We start from the raw sequence: 14,575 nt of genomic DNA, 5'->3' as shown, positions 1-14,575 counted from the left end.
TTTCTCTATGTCTAGAGATCGAACTACCATAGGGGTTTTGGATGGATAGGATTTGTCCATATTGAATTTCTCCAATATTTTCTGGATATAGGCGGTTTAATGAACCAAAATACCTGAGGGAAGGTGCTCAAGTTGTAATCCTAAGCAAAATTTGGTTTTACCCAAATCCTTCATTTCAAATTCCGTCTTTAAATGATTGCATGCTTCATCAATATCTTCGGTGGTTCCAGTGATGTTAAGATCATCAACATACACTGAAATAATGCAAAATCCGGTTGCGGATTTTTTTATGAAAACACATGGGCAATCATCATTATTGGAGTATCCTTTTCTTAAAAAGAACTCACTAAGTCGGTTGTACCACATGCGACCCGACTGTTTTAAGCCGTATAAAGACTTGTTTAGTTTTACACAATATGCGTTGCGTTTTGCATTTGGATTCGGGATTGGGACTCCATCAGGAACCTTCATGTATATGTCCGAATCAAGTGAACCATAAAGGTAAGCGGTCACTACGTCCATCAACTGCATAGATAGACGATTTTGTACTGCCATAGAAATAAGGTATCGGAAAGTAATACCACTCATTACTGAAGAGTATGTTTCATTGAAATTAATGCCTGGTCTCTGCGTGAAACCTTGGGCTACAAGCCTTGCTTTATATCTCACCACCTCGTTGTTCTCATTTCTTTTACGGACGAAAACCCATTTGAATCCCATAGGGAAAACTCTGGGAGGTGTAGGTATTGCTTCAGTGAATACCTTTCGTTTACTGAGCGAGGCTAACTCTACTTGGATTGCATCCTTCCATTTAGGCCAGTCGGAGCGTTTCTTGCACTCTGCCATGGTCTTTGGATCATGATCATTTAGAAGGTTGTCTGCAACTGTAGTTGAGAAATATATGTCGACAATAGTAGACTAACATTCTCCAGAATCCATATAGTTGGTGGAAATTTCATTTACCCATGTTGACTCGTCGTGATTTCCCAATACGATTGAGTCAGGGTTTTCCGATGTCCCAGTCATTGAGTGCACAACTGAGCTGGGTTGTGGAGGCCGTTCTTCCACTGGGTGTTCATTACCCATTTGATGATTATCAACGCTAGGTTGATTTACATTTACTGGTTCATAGGGTTTCTTCCTCTGTTTCCTTTGTTGCTTGCGAGAAGCTGAATCCTGTTCTGTGGCCGTATTTCTCTCCCTCTTCCTTTGAACAGGGGGTTGAGTGGTTTTTGTTGGTACCTCCACTCTTTCGGGCGCATTTCTGGCAGGATTGTAGGATTTTGTAACACCTTTATAGTCAGTAAATGAATCTGGCACGTTATTTGCAATATGTTGCAAATTAATTATTTTCCGAACTTGAAGTTCAGTTTCTTGAGTACGTAGATCAGAGGAGGAAATGTCTTGGGCATTCCAATCGATTTCCGGGCATTCTTTTTGGTACTTGATGTCTCCCCCTAATGCTGGGAAATGTTCCTCATTAAAGATGCAGTCAGCGTGACGGGCTGTGAATAGATCCCCAGTTAGGGGTTCAAGGTACTTGATTATCGACGGTGATTTGTACCCCACACAGATCCCCAATTTCCTATGTGGGCCCATGGATGTACGCTGCGGTGGTGAGATGGGCACATATGTGGCGCATCCGAATTTACGCAGATGGGAAATACTTGGTAGGTTTCCACGTACTAATTGCAGAGGGGAAGTGCTGTGATATGCAGTTGGTCGCAATTGAATTAAGTCAGCAGCGTGTAAAACTGCATGACCCCAACATGAAGTTGGTAAGTTGCAATTCATTAGCAAGGGTCGTGCAATGAGCTTAATTCTCTTAATTAGAGATTCTGCCAATCCATTTTGTGTGTGGACATATGGGACCGAGTGTTGAACTTCAATTCCTAGGGCCATGCAATAATCATTGAAAGCACGCGAGGAAAATTCAGCAGCATTGTCCATTCGAATTGATTTAATTCGATTTTCGGGATAATGAGCTTGTAATTTAATAACTTGCCTCACTATCTTGGCAAATGCATGGTTTCGTGTGGATAATAGGCACACATGAGACCATCGTGTAGATGCGTCAATTAGAACCATGAAATACCTAAAAGGTCCAGACAATGGTTGGATAGGACCACAAATATCACCTTGAATGCATTCAAGGAATTGTAGTGGTTCCTCTTTAATTTTAAGATAGGAGGGCCTTAAAATGAGTTTCCTAGTAGCACATGCGGTGCACATGAAATCCGAAGATTGTGGGAATTTAGCTTCATTTAAGTCATGACCATTGGAATTGCAGATAATTTTTCTCATCATCCCGATACCGGGATGACCAAGGCGATCATGCCATGTTTGGAATGCATTTACATTCTGAAAAATTATCTTATACTCAACGTGTTCTACGGGTTTTATGTAAGTGTAGTACAATCCTGATGATAAAGAGGGAATTTTCTCAAATATTCGTTTGCCATATCCGTTATTTTTGGTAAAGAGGAGATATTCCTCTTTATTGTCTTCATGAGTTTCGATGTGGAAACCATTTTTACGGATATCTCTATAACCTATGAGGGTATGAGTTGAATCAGGATACAATAAAGCATCCTCAATTACAATTTGTGTATCCATAGGGAGGGTAAATATGGCACGTCCACTGCCAACAATTACCGCATCGCGTCCAGCGATTGTTAAAATATCTCCATTCAACTTTGTAAGAGTTTGAAAATACTTTACGTCCCTAAGTATAGAGTTTGTGGTGCCACTGTCCACAAGGCACATTTCCTCCTCCATTGGATTTAACTCCCGTAGAAATCTTTTCCTTTTTGTTCCTTCCTTCCTTTTCTCCGGTGATTGCTCTCGGTAGAATCTAGTGCATGATAACGTGTAACAAATGAAAACGAACTGTTACTTTCATTGATCATCAATCTGGGTATTTATACAAGGATTCCCGTCTTTTGGGAATGTCGGTTACAAGGAGAAGGCGCCTGTAGGAGGCGTCGCTACTTTGGAGAGGCGTCTGTTTGGATACAGGCGTCTGTACATATGGGAAAGGCGTCCGTGAGAAGGAACGCTTTGGGCACTAAAGATAACTGCCTAAGGCAGTTGTTATCTAATCCTAACAGTTTGTTTTTCTTTCCTACAAGCAAGGGAACTCCCATGCATCGTTGCTGGTTGCTTAGCACCGTCACATGACGGACAGTGACACTCTGTCAAGCTAATGTAGTGTTTGCTCTGCCTCCCATGTATCGATACATACTATGATGTTCCTTGAGCTTTTTCGCTACAATTGGATGTTGCATGTATTTTCCCCGTGATATAGATCTAATTTTTATTCTTTTTTTGTTGTTGTTGTGAACAAATAATAATACGTTGCATTGGGAAGTCTGCGATGCTAGGGATACAAGGACGGTTGGCCCTACTATTCATAAGCTCTGAATACCCGGCAAGTATGGACGCCACATGTTTTCTTGCTGCAACGTTGCATTGGTTGTAAAACGCGGACGACGCTGCAAATTCGACCGATGGTGTAGCAAGATGGATGTGTGACACTACAAGTCTGGCCCCCATATTTGTTTTCTATTGTGATGTCGTAGCGTCGTGTAGCAAAAATATAACGATATTGCAAGGCTGTCCGATACTGCTGCAAGCCGGATACAATGATGACGCATGGCTGGTCGTTTATTTTGCTAATACAATAGTCAATCCGCCATGCTACAAAATCATGTGACCCGACAAAGCCGACAATGCGACCTTGCAAATGCGTCTGGTGTTGTTGCAGGCGGGCGCTCCATGTTGTAATTAAGCTAGGCATGCGTTTATGCAAGGTCGGTCATCTCCATTGCAAGTTGCTCGCCATTTTACTTTGTTGCAAATCCAGTCGCGCGATGTTGCAATAATCGACAACGTCATGGGTGATGCGTCCTGTATGGGAGTTTTGCCCGGCGTGTATTGCGGTTGCTTCGAAGAATCAGCGGTGATGTTGTCATTGGAGGGTGTATCACTATTGTTGCAACTAGTGCACATTGGTTGTCAAACGATTTTTTGACGATTGTTCATGGTTTTGCGATGTCACTTCGATGGTCAAAGGTGTTGCAACCTCAGTTCGGCGGTTGAATCTGTCGCGATGTCACTTTGACGATCGAAGGTGTTGTGATGTCGCGACGGTGGTCGACAGTGTTGCGATCTCGTCGGTCAATGGTGTTGGGATGTCACGACGGCGGTCGATGATGTTGCGATGTCACGATGATGGTCGACGGTGTTGCGCTATCATGACGACGGTCGACGGTGTTCCGCTATCATGACGACGGTCGACGGTGTTGCGATGTCATGACGGTGGTTGATGGTGTTGCGATGTCGAAGGTTGACGATGTTGCGATATCGGGACGATGGTCGGTGGTGTTGTGATGTAAGGACGGCGATTGACGATGTTGCGGTATCGCGACAACGGTCAACAGTTGTGTGATGTAATGACGATGGTTGACAGTGTTGTCATATGATTAGATGAGACTAGTGGGGTGACTGCTGGTCGAAAGGGGTATGGATGAGGTGAATGCGATGTTGGAACCTCTTGATGTGTCTGATCTAACAATACGGTTTACGCAACATAGTAAGTATGGGAAATGTTGCAAAGATTACGTAGGCTATTCTAACGTTGCAAATGAACTAGCAATGATGCAGTTTGTGTTGTGTTTGTTGCCAGCGTAGGTACGTATGTAAAGCGAAAGTGCATTAGCTAGTAAAAAGTGGATATGGTATACAGTCGTTCATGAGGACCACCTAGGTGGAGAAGTCTGGGAGAAAGAAGTCTATTGGAATCATCATGCAGCCGGTGCTTTGGCCGCTGCTAACCAGAACTGGCTGCCACAGGAAAGCCGAGAGGCGCCGTCAGATTCAGCCAGATCACACGGCTGCGGACCAGGCTGATCTTTGGTAATGATCAGCCGGATGATGCCTAGCATCATCCATAATTTTACTAAAGAAAATAAGGTGAGGAGTTATTGCTGGTTAAGAACTTTACCAATGCTCACTCTATCTGAGCTCCCATCCCTGAATTTTGATGCAACTACGGGCTATAAAAGGAGTATCTCTTTATCTAGAAGGGATGCGACTCCATCTAGTAACTATAAATCTTCCTAGTGAAGTACATAGATTGTTGTAGTGGCTTCTGCTTCAGTAGAGTAACAAATATTGACCACTGAGAGGAGGCTTAGTTACACTGCACACCTTTCAGGTAGTGTTGGGTTCTTCATGAACATGTCCGAAATGTGGCATGCGTGATCTTGGCCTTTTTATGTGAGCATGTGAGGCCTCAGGATAAGATCCGGTGTTGAAAACAGCAGCCACACTACTGCAAGCATAAGTATAGGTTGCTTTTCCAGCAAAAGTATAACCATGGACAATGATACTAGAGCTACAAAGCATTTCTTTTGAATTGCTTCAGGCAAAATCTTGTTCGCAATTTGCCAACAATTAGCGCAACACAAACCTGACACATCACTGCGATTACCTGTGTGTACGGTTTCATAGCAATATGCAAATTAGTAAGCACGGGTTGCATCCAATAGGATAGGTCCTACCTGTGTCACTAGCGCACGAGTTCCAGAGGAGCAAACAACCAGCATGAAAGGCAGACTGCTAGTCAGCGTCGCTATAGTGGTGTCTCTGGATTAATGGCTTCCAAATGTTGACAGCTTTCACCGAAGCAATTTTAGGAGCAAATGAATTTCTTGTCCCATCTCATCCGCCCCTCTTTTCCATACAAATATCATATAACTAAGAGATGGATTAACACCTACCATGCCAATCCATGTCATGGAAACTAATCACTGTACCAGGCCCCTCTCGTTAGTCTGAGTTTTCTAGTACATGTGTATTCCCTCCATTCCATAATGCACTGAATATAGAGTTTTTTTTTGTGAAGTCAGACCTCACAAACTTTGATCGAGTTTGTGAAGAAAAATATTTACATGTAGAATACCAAATATATATAATTAGATTCATCATAAGATGTAGTTTCATATTTTGTATATTTTATATAGTGGATATAAATAGTTTTTCTATAAAGTTCATCAAAGATTACCAAGTTTGATTTTTCGAAAAAAAATATATGCAATATGAAACGGAGGGAATATTAGGTAGTTAATGTACCTTCGCAGCCCCTCCTGTCCATTTACTTATGGCCCTACTATAATTCAAGTCAACGTCATAAATGAATTTCTTTTACTTTCTTACTGAGGCAAGACACGATGGTGACAATGGCAGATGCTTTGATACTGTGACAACAATCTCAGTCCTCAAAGAATATTATTTTTCAACATGATGATCAAAGAAAAGTCCGAAAACGACCAAAAAAGGATGGAAAGATGAACAAATAATTTGATTGGGGGCCGATGAGCACATGGAGGCCCAACTTGGCTAGACACCCCTAATAACAAAATGAGCTAAACTGATTGAGTTATCTCAAAAAGAAAAAATCTAAACTGATTGAGCGGAGACCTAGAGAGTCCACTACTACTTGTAATCATATAATTGTGGTCATATTGTACATACATGTGAGGTAGCAAGTTCGACTCTAGGTGCCAGCATTAATTTTGGTTTTTTATTAGGCCAGCTTCTTATTTTTGCTTTTTATTGGGCCAACTTCTTGCGTGCGCTTTGTGGCCCAACAATGAAATTTTGGAGCTTTTCTTTGCTAGCCTACCAATGCCCCAAAAAATAGTACCACCTTATAGGTAGAAAAAATGCAATATGTTTTGGCGTTGAACGGATGAAATAATCGGAGAAACGCACGCTGCTTTATTAGTAGGTAGGTATATACTTATATTGTCAAGAACCGGAGGGAGTATTAAGATCGGTATTGAAATCTCTAAAAACGCTTATATTTTAGAAAAGGAGTATTAAGTCAAGAACACATGCCTTATTACAGAACATGTATGAGACATTGACCAAGGTGATGTTGTAGCATTCCAAAGCACGTACCATAATTCTAATAAAAAACAAATGTATCACATAATGGTATATTAAAAGCATAGAAATGTGTGATATTGCAAACGTGAACAGCCAATAAAAAATAGATTGTTAAAACAATTTGTTAAGTGCGTTAGTCCCACAAATACATCACAATCAGAAATTGGCCAAGAAAACTTAAATGAAAAATAAAGCGTAAATAAGAATACTATATGTAGACTCACGCACAAGAGAGTACACACAACAATTGCCCAAAAGATCTTATATGAAAAAGAAAGGCAAATAAAAGTACTTGACACAGAACTCATATACATAAGGCGTATATACAACAATTGGCCAAGAGAGCTTACATGATCAAAGAAAGTGCAAAAAAATAATACATGATATAGTATTGCATACATGAGAGAATATACATAAGTTCTATAAGTCTTGCATGTACATGAAAAGAGGTCCAGTTAGCCAAACTGATCCATTTATCTTAATAATATTAAGAGCTTAGCGCAGTTTATTGTAGCCTAGGAAACTTATATATAGTCATGTAATCAACACTTTTGATATTAAGCAAAGATCAATCTATTTTGATCGGCTCCAACTAGGAGCCGACGCCCTAACCCTAACCGCCCCTCCCATCACAGCCTCCTCCTCTCCGTGCGAGACGGCGACCACACCAGCTTCCCGCCTTCCCCTACAACCTCCGTTCAAGACCCGGTAGAGCCCTAGTTTCTACCAGTTTGGTATAGTTCCGCTAGGGCGGCTCGGGTGGAAACCCTAAACCGCGCCGTCGGGCACCTCCGTCCCCATCCTCCCCTCCGTCGCCGCTGGAGGAAGCAGTCGGGCTTTGGCTGACGGCGGCGGCGGAGGACCTCTTCTCTCCCACGTTGGATCGGGTGAGGCGGGTCACCCCATGGCGCTGGGGCGATTCTTCCCGATCTGCGTTGCGGCGGCGAGACGTATCACCTTCGACAACGGTGCAAGGTCGCGGTGTGGGGCTCGGCGGAGGCGGCGGAGCTGCAGAGCTTCGTGGAAGATCAGGTGGTGCGCGCTGCTCGGTGAGTTCGCGTGGCCGCGGCGGCCTTGGTCGTGGTGGCCGGTGACTCAACGGGTCGGCGACGGCGGAACGTTGCTGGTGGCAGCGGCGATGTTCAGCTTGGATCCCAGGGCGGCGGCCCTGGAAGGTGGCGGCATGTGAAGCTCGGGCTTGCCGTGGCGACATGGCGTGGTGCAGTCCCTGTCCAAGACGGATCTGCACCGACGATCTTGTGGTTTTTTCTATCGATTGGTTCGGGTCAGAGACGGTGACGAGCGCGCGGGATACATCTCGGCGGCTCTCGTGGTTTGGCAACGTGGGGTGGAAGCCCTTCCCCCAGGCTCCAGTGGAGGCACACTCAGGCAGTGGCCGGTGCGCCAGGGCTCCTACGGTGGCAGTGTTGTCGTGGACGGTCGCCGGATCTAGGCGGCTAGATCTGAGGCTTTGAAGGCGGTCGGGACGGTGCACAAGTTGGCGGGTGGATTTCTTTGGGATGGATCCGGGTGAAAACCTGGTCTTAGGCCGGTGGCCGGAGCCGATGATGACGATGCCCATATCGTCGTTTCCTTCATGAAGGCATCATGGGGGTGAAGCTCCCAACTCCACCCAATACCTCTAAGGGAAACCCTAGATCAGCAGATCGGATGATGACGACACTCTTGAGTCGTTTCACCCTTGGGGGCGTCATTCTTGAAGGTGTACGCGGACTTGAGGGACAAGTGGAAGGCATCTTTTGTGGAGCGGTGCTTCATCCTGCATATTCATGGCGGTGGATCTCGACGGCGTGGAGCAGTGGAGGCTCGGCGTCCGATATGTGGTGATGGACTCGCGCAGCAGGACGACGTTGTCTGGCGTCGTGGTGACTTCGATGGCAGAGAGGCCTAGCAAGGTCAATGCGTTAGCAGCAGATTTGAGGTTGGATCAATAGAAGACGGTGGTACGGCCCTTGCAGCGTGTTCGTTGGTGCCCACTGGGAGTGCGCCGGACCGGTGTGTCACCCAGTCCCGGCGTTGTGGCTTGGATGGGGCATCCGGCTTTAGATGTTAGGCTTTGGTGCGATGTCTGCTTGGTATTTAGTCCGAACATTCGGCATCCCTTCATCAAGGGGATAGGAGTAGCGGCATTTGTTGCCAAGATGGTGGCCTCAGACTTACTGATGTATTACTTTGTAAGATCTTGTTGAATAATTAATAAAATGGCTGCATGCATCGTCTAGATGCAGAGGCCGGGGTACATCCTTCTTTTCTAAAAAAACATGATTTAACTGATAGAAGGAACAAATATTGTAAAACACAAGAAAACAGAAGAGATAACACACAATGGCAGTTGGTTCAGTAAACTAGAGTACTGTCAGAAAATGATGTGCCTTGCATTGGCCTCCTTCCAACATTGGCTTCAATGGCAATGCGTGTGAGCCCTGCAGCGAACATTGAATTCTTAAGTATGTGATGGTTGCGCTCAGGCCTGATCTCCCAAATTACTAGCTCGGCCAGCAATCTCCAATACATATTATCATGTAATAGAATGTCTCCTTCTTTTTTTGTTACCTTTCATTCAAGGATTCAACATTGCTCGTTTCGTATTATTAGGCAAACCAGACTTTGTTTTTGAAAGATCCAGCAGCTGGCTGGCATATATTGAAGTTAGCAGGGAGCAAGGCGGCACTACAAAAGGTGGGTCTGATCCGAGGATTAAGGATATAAAAAGAAGATTACAAAAATAAATTTAAAACGACCACCATCACGAAAACTTCTCACGGTGGTTCCCCAAACGTGTGCTCCAAAAAAGACGCTCCTGCCTGCCTCCAAAGCTCCAGGATTCTTGTAATAGAGGTGTTGATGTTAGTTAGACCCGCAACATTGTTTCTGAAAGTGCATTTGTTTCTCTTCTTCCAAATCTCAGATAGAATCAGGATGATCATTGTCCTAGTGTCCTTTTTGTGCTTAGGTTTGGCCTTGTTTATCATCTTAACTAAGATGTCTCCTGGCTTGGTACTGTCACTCCATGTGCTTAGATTTAGTGAAGCACATCCGCTGCGTGATGCTGCTTGTGTCCATACTGCAATCGCCATCAGGCATTGCCAAAACAAATGTACCGCTGATTCTAGGTTTCGGAGGCATAACTGGCAGAAGTATCCGTTTGGCCATCCCCTCCTTTGCAGGCAGTCGTTACACCATAACCCGTTTCTCAGGAGCAGCCATGCGAAGATCTTCAGTTTGGCCGGTGCCCAAGTAGCCCAAATAAGTTTCCTAAATTCTGATTTCGTGACTCCCTGAAACTGGGCCTTGTATGCCGAACTGGTTGTGTACATCCCTGAGGCTTCATGTGTCCATGTGATGGTGTCCCTAGTGTGTTCTTGAAGTTGAAAATCGTTGTTTTGCATCCATCTCTGCAGTCTGATTGTCTCTCCCCACACATGTGTTGTGTCTCCGTGAGCGAGGTCCGCTATCCAAGTGTTGTTCTCCAGCGCCTCTTTCACGGATGTGTTCTTTCTTCTAGAGTGTCTGAAGAGCGTTGGGAACGCCGACTTCAGGTTCCCCGAGCCAGTCCAGGAGCTGTGCCAGAAAGAGGCCGTTGCCCCCACTAGTGGGGACAGGGCCTATAGCCCCGGCCCGTAAGGGGCTTTAGTCCCGGTTCACCATCCGGGACTAAAGGGGCGGGACTAAAGGCCTAACCTTTTCGTCCCGGCCCTCTTACACGCCGGGACTAAAGGTGCTCCACGTGGGCGCCTCGTAGCGTCCCAGGGGCAGGACCTTTAGTCCCGGCTCGTTACACGGACCGGGACTCAAGATTTTCAGATTTTGCTGGTTTTTGGCTTTTTTTTGAATGAAATTATTTTTGGGTTTTAGGGTTTTAAGGTTTAGGTGTTCAGGAGATTAACGTGATGCCTCGTTTTGTGTTCGGGAATTAGTTTTCATATAATTTAAAATAGAAATAATTATGCATATATATATATATATATAAGATTAACTCATCTTACAAGCGATCATATACAATTATATGGAGATCTGAATTATCGGGACTAGAGCCCGTCTATTCGATTACATGGACGAACATCAGTAATGGCCCTTAGCTACACTAAATCGTAATTTGTCTTCTATAGCTTCCGTCCTCAGAAACCCCGCAAGCTCCTCTGCAACAGCAATCGCGCGTTGCTCTGGTAGGACCTTCGTCCTCATGGCCTCGTGCTATATAAGAAGAGGAGATGAATATGAATATCAATCATGATAACAAAGAATGACGGGTAAAAATAGAGGTGCGAATGTCCATTGCTTACGTCGAATCTTTGCTCCTTGAACTCAGAGGTAAACGTGCGAATGGTCTCGCAAACATAGTATCCGCATAGATGTGTTCCCCGTGGCTGCTGGTCGCACTTTACGAGAATGGAATATATATAATTAAAATAATAATCTAGCATCATAAATGTATTGAAAATTAATAGAAGTATATCATACTACTACTTACCTAAGCCGCTCTAAAGGTCAGCTTCTCAGGAAAGTTACCGGGAGTCACGCACTTGAACCGATTCCAAACCCTGTCCGACAAGGATAATGATTTGCTAAGTTTTTCATTAATTGATATATCAGAAAATCATCGAAAGAGACCGATAGAGCGCAAGAATGATTAAAATTACACTTGGAGCATGTCCTGCAGGCTTTGGAACTGTTCCAAGGGTCTTGATAATGGGTCGAAGGCATCAACTATTCCCTTATCAATTTGAATGTCCAACAGAATCCAATGGAAGCTGCACATGTATATATATATATAACACTATAGCAAAATTCCTCATCTCCTTATACACTATACACTATATACACTACACACTTAAGCATATACACTATACAATATACACTTTTTCTTCTTTTCTTCTCCTCCTCTTCTTATTTTCATTTTTCCTAATCTTATTTTCTTATTTTTGTTCATATTTCTTCTTCTTGTAACCCTAACCTAATTCTAAATATTACTAACCCTAATAATCTAGCACAAACCTAATAACAATAGGAATTAAATGACAAAAAAATCTTTTCTTTTTCTTCTTTTCTTCTCCTTTTTCTTCCTTTCTTCTTCTTTTTCTTCTTCTCTTCTCCTTTTTCTTCTTTTCTTCTATACTGGCCGGAGTGTTGGGGAGGAGGGGGCGGGGGGCTTACTGTTCGGAGTGTTGGCGAGGAGGACGGCGCGACGGCGAGGAGGACGGCGCGGTGGCGAGGAGCACGGCGAGGAGGACGGCGCGGCGGCGAGGAGGACGGCGCGACGGCGAGGAGGACGGCCGACGGCGAGCAGGACGGCGGGCAGCCTTACGGCGTCGGTTACGTTCGTCGCTGTGCCGCGCCGGGCAGGAGAACGAGAGGAATGGACGAATTGGGTTGGAAATTTTCGAAGTCCCACTTATATAGGTGGATCTATAGTCCCGGTGCGTGGCTCGAGTCGGGACTAAAGACCCCCTTTAGTCCCGGGTGGAGCCACGATCCGGGACTAAAGGCCTCTTTTCGGGCAGACCAGGAGGCGGGAAGCATGGGCTCTTTAGTCCCGGTGCGTGGCTCCAGCCGGGACTAAAGGGTGTCTTTAGTCCCGGGGCGTGGCTCCATCCGGGACTAAAGCCCCTCCTCGGCTGCACGATAAATTTAGTCCCACCTCGCCCAGCGAGGGGGACTAACACCTGTTTATAAGCTCCGTCGCAGCTTCTCCATCGAGCTCATATCTAAAGCAGGCTTACGGGCCTAAACTTACTGAAAATTGAAACTATATTTGAAATTGTGGATAACATTCAATCTGAATTCAAAGAGAATTCAGGTCGAATTTTGTCCACGGTTTCTCATATAGTTTCAAAAAAAAATTCATAATTAATAATTTTGACTATCCAAACTATTATCTATTCTGTTATTTTCAATTAAAAACTATGTTTATTAAAAAATCATTTTGCATATTTGAGAATTTGACAAAACTATAATAATGAAAAGTGTTTCAAATTGAATAAATAATGCAAAACTATTTTTTATTTTCATAATTAATAATTTTGACTATCCAAACTATTATCTATTTTGTTATTTTCAATTAAAAACTATGTTTATTTAAAATTCTTTTTGCATATTTGAGAATTTAACAAAACTATGATAATGAAAAGTGTTTCAAATTGAATAAATAATGCAAAACTATTTTTTATTTTCATAATTAATAATTTTGACTATTCAAACTATTATCTATTTTGTTATTTTCAATTAAAAACTATGTTTATTAAAAAATCTTTTTGCTTATTTGAGAATTTGACAAAACTATGATAATGAAAAGTGTTTCAAATTGAATAAATAATGCAAAAATATTTTTTATTTTCATAATTAATAATTTTGACTATCCAAACTATTATCTATTTTGTTATTTTCAATTAAAAACTATGTTTATTTAAAATTCTTTTTGCATATTTGAGAATTTGACAAAACTATGATAATGAAAAGTGTTTCAAATTGAATAAATAATGCAAAACTATTTTTTATTTTCATAATTAATAATTTTGACTATCCAAACTATTATCTATTTTGTTATTTTCAATTAAAAACTATGTTTATTAAAAATTCTTTTTGCATATTTGAGAATTTGACAAAACTATGATAATGAAAAGTGTTTCAAATTGAATAAATAATGCAAAACTATTTTTTATTTTCATAATTAATAATTTTGACTATCCAAACTATTATCTATTTTGTTATTTTCAATTAAAAACTAAGTTTATTAAAAATTCTTTTTGCATATTTGAGAATTTGACTAAACTATGATAATGAAAAGTGTTTCAAATTGAATAAATAATGCAAAAATATTTTTTTATTTTCATAATTAATAATTTTGACTATCCAAACTATTATCTATTTTGTTATTTTCAATTAAAAACTATGTTTATTAAAAATTCTTTTTGCATATTTGAGAATTTGACAAAACTATGATAATGAAAAGTGTTTCAAATTGAATAAATAATGCAAAACTATTTTTTATTTTCATAATTAATAATTTTGACTATCCAAACTATTATCTATTTTGTTATTTTGACTTAATTTGTTATATTTCGTGCATTTTTTTTGAGCTAGTTGACCCTGAAATTGAAAAGCACTACAAATGAACTCTGAAAATGTTGAAAGTTGGCATGCTATCATCATTTCACCCACATAGCATGTGTTAAAAAGTTGAGAGGGCTACGACAAAGACTGGATGCAGTTTGTGTACAAAACTGACAACCTCTCTCGAAGTAGCAGGGTTTTGAACGAGAACTCATCTCTTACAAAGGGATTTCATTTTTTTAAACTTATTTGAACTCCATACTTTTTGTGTGTTCAAAATGCACCATTCAAAGGAACATCACAAAATTTCAACAATTTCTGACTTAATTTGTTATATTTCGTGCATTTACTTATTTTTTTGAGCTAGTTGACCCTTAAATTGAAAAGCACTACAAATGAACTCTGGAAATGTTGAAAGTTGGCATGCTATCATCATTTCACCCACATAGCATGTGTCAGAAAGTTGAGAGGGCTACGACAAAGACTCGATGCAGTTCGTGTACAAAACTGACAATCCCTCTCGAAGTAGCAGAGTTTCGAACGAGAACGC

Source organism: Hordeum vulgare, chromosome 6H (assembly GCF_904849725.1).
Source record: "Hordeum vulgare subsp. vulgare chromosome 6H, MorexV3_pseudomolecules_assembly, whole genome shotgun sequence".
NCBI classification, from domain to species: Eukaryota; Viridiplantae; Streptophyta; class Magnoliopsida; order Poales; family Poaceae; genus Hordeum; species Hordeum vulgare.
The sequence above is the reverse complement of the archived record's forward strand: the minus strand, read 5'-3'. Positions refer to the sequence as shown.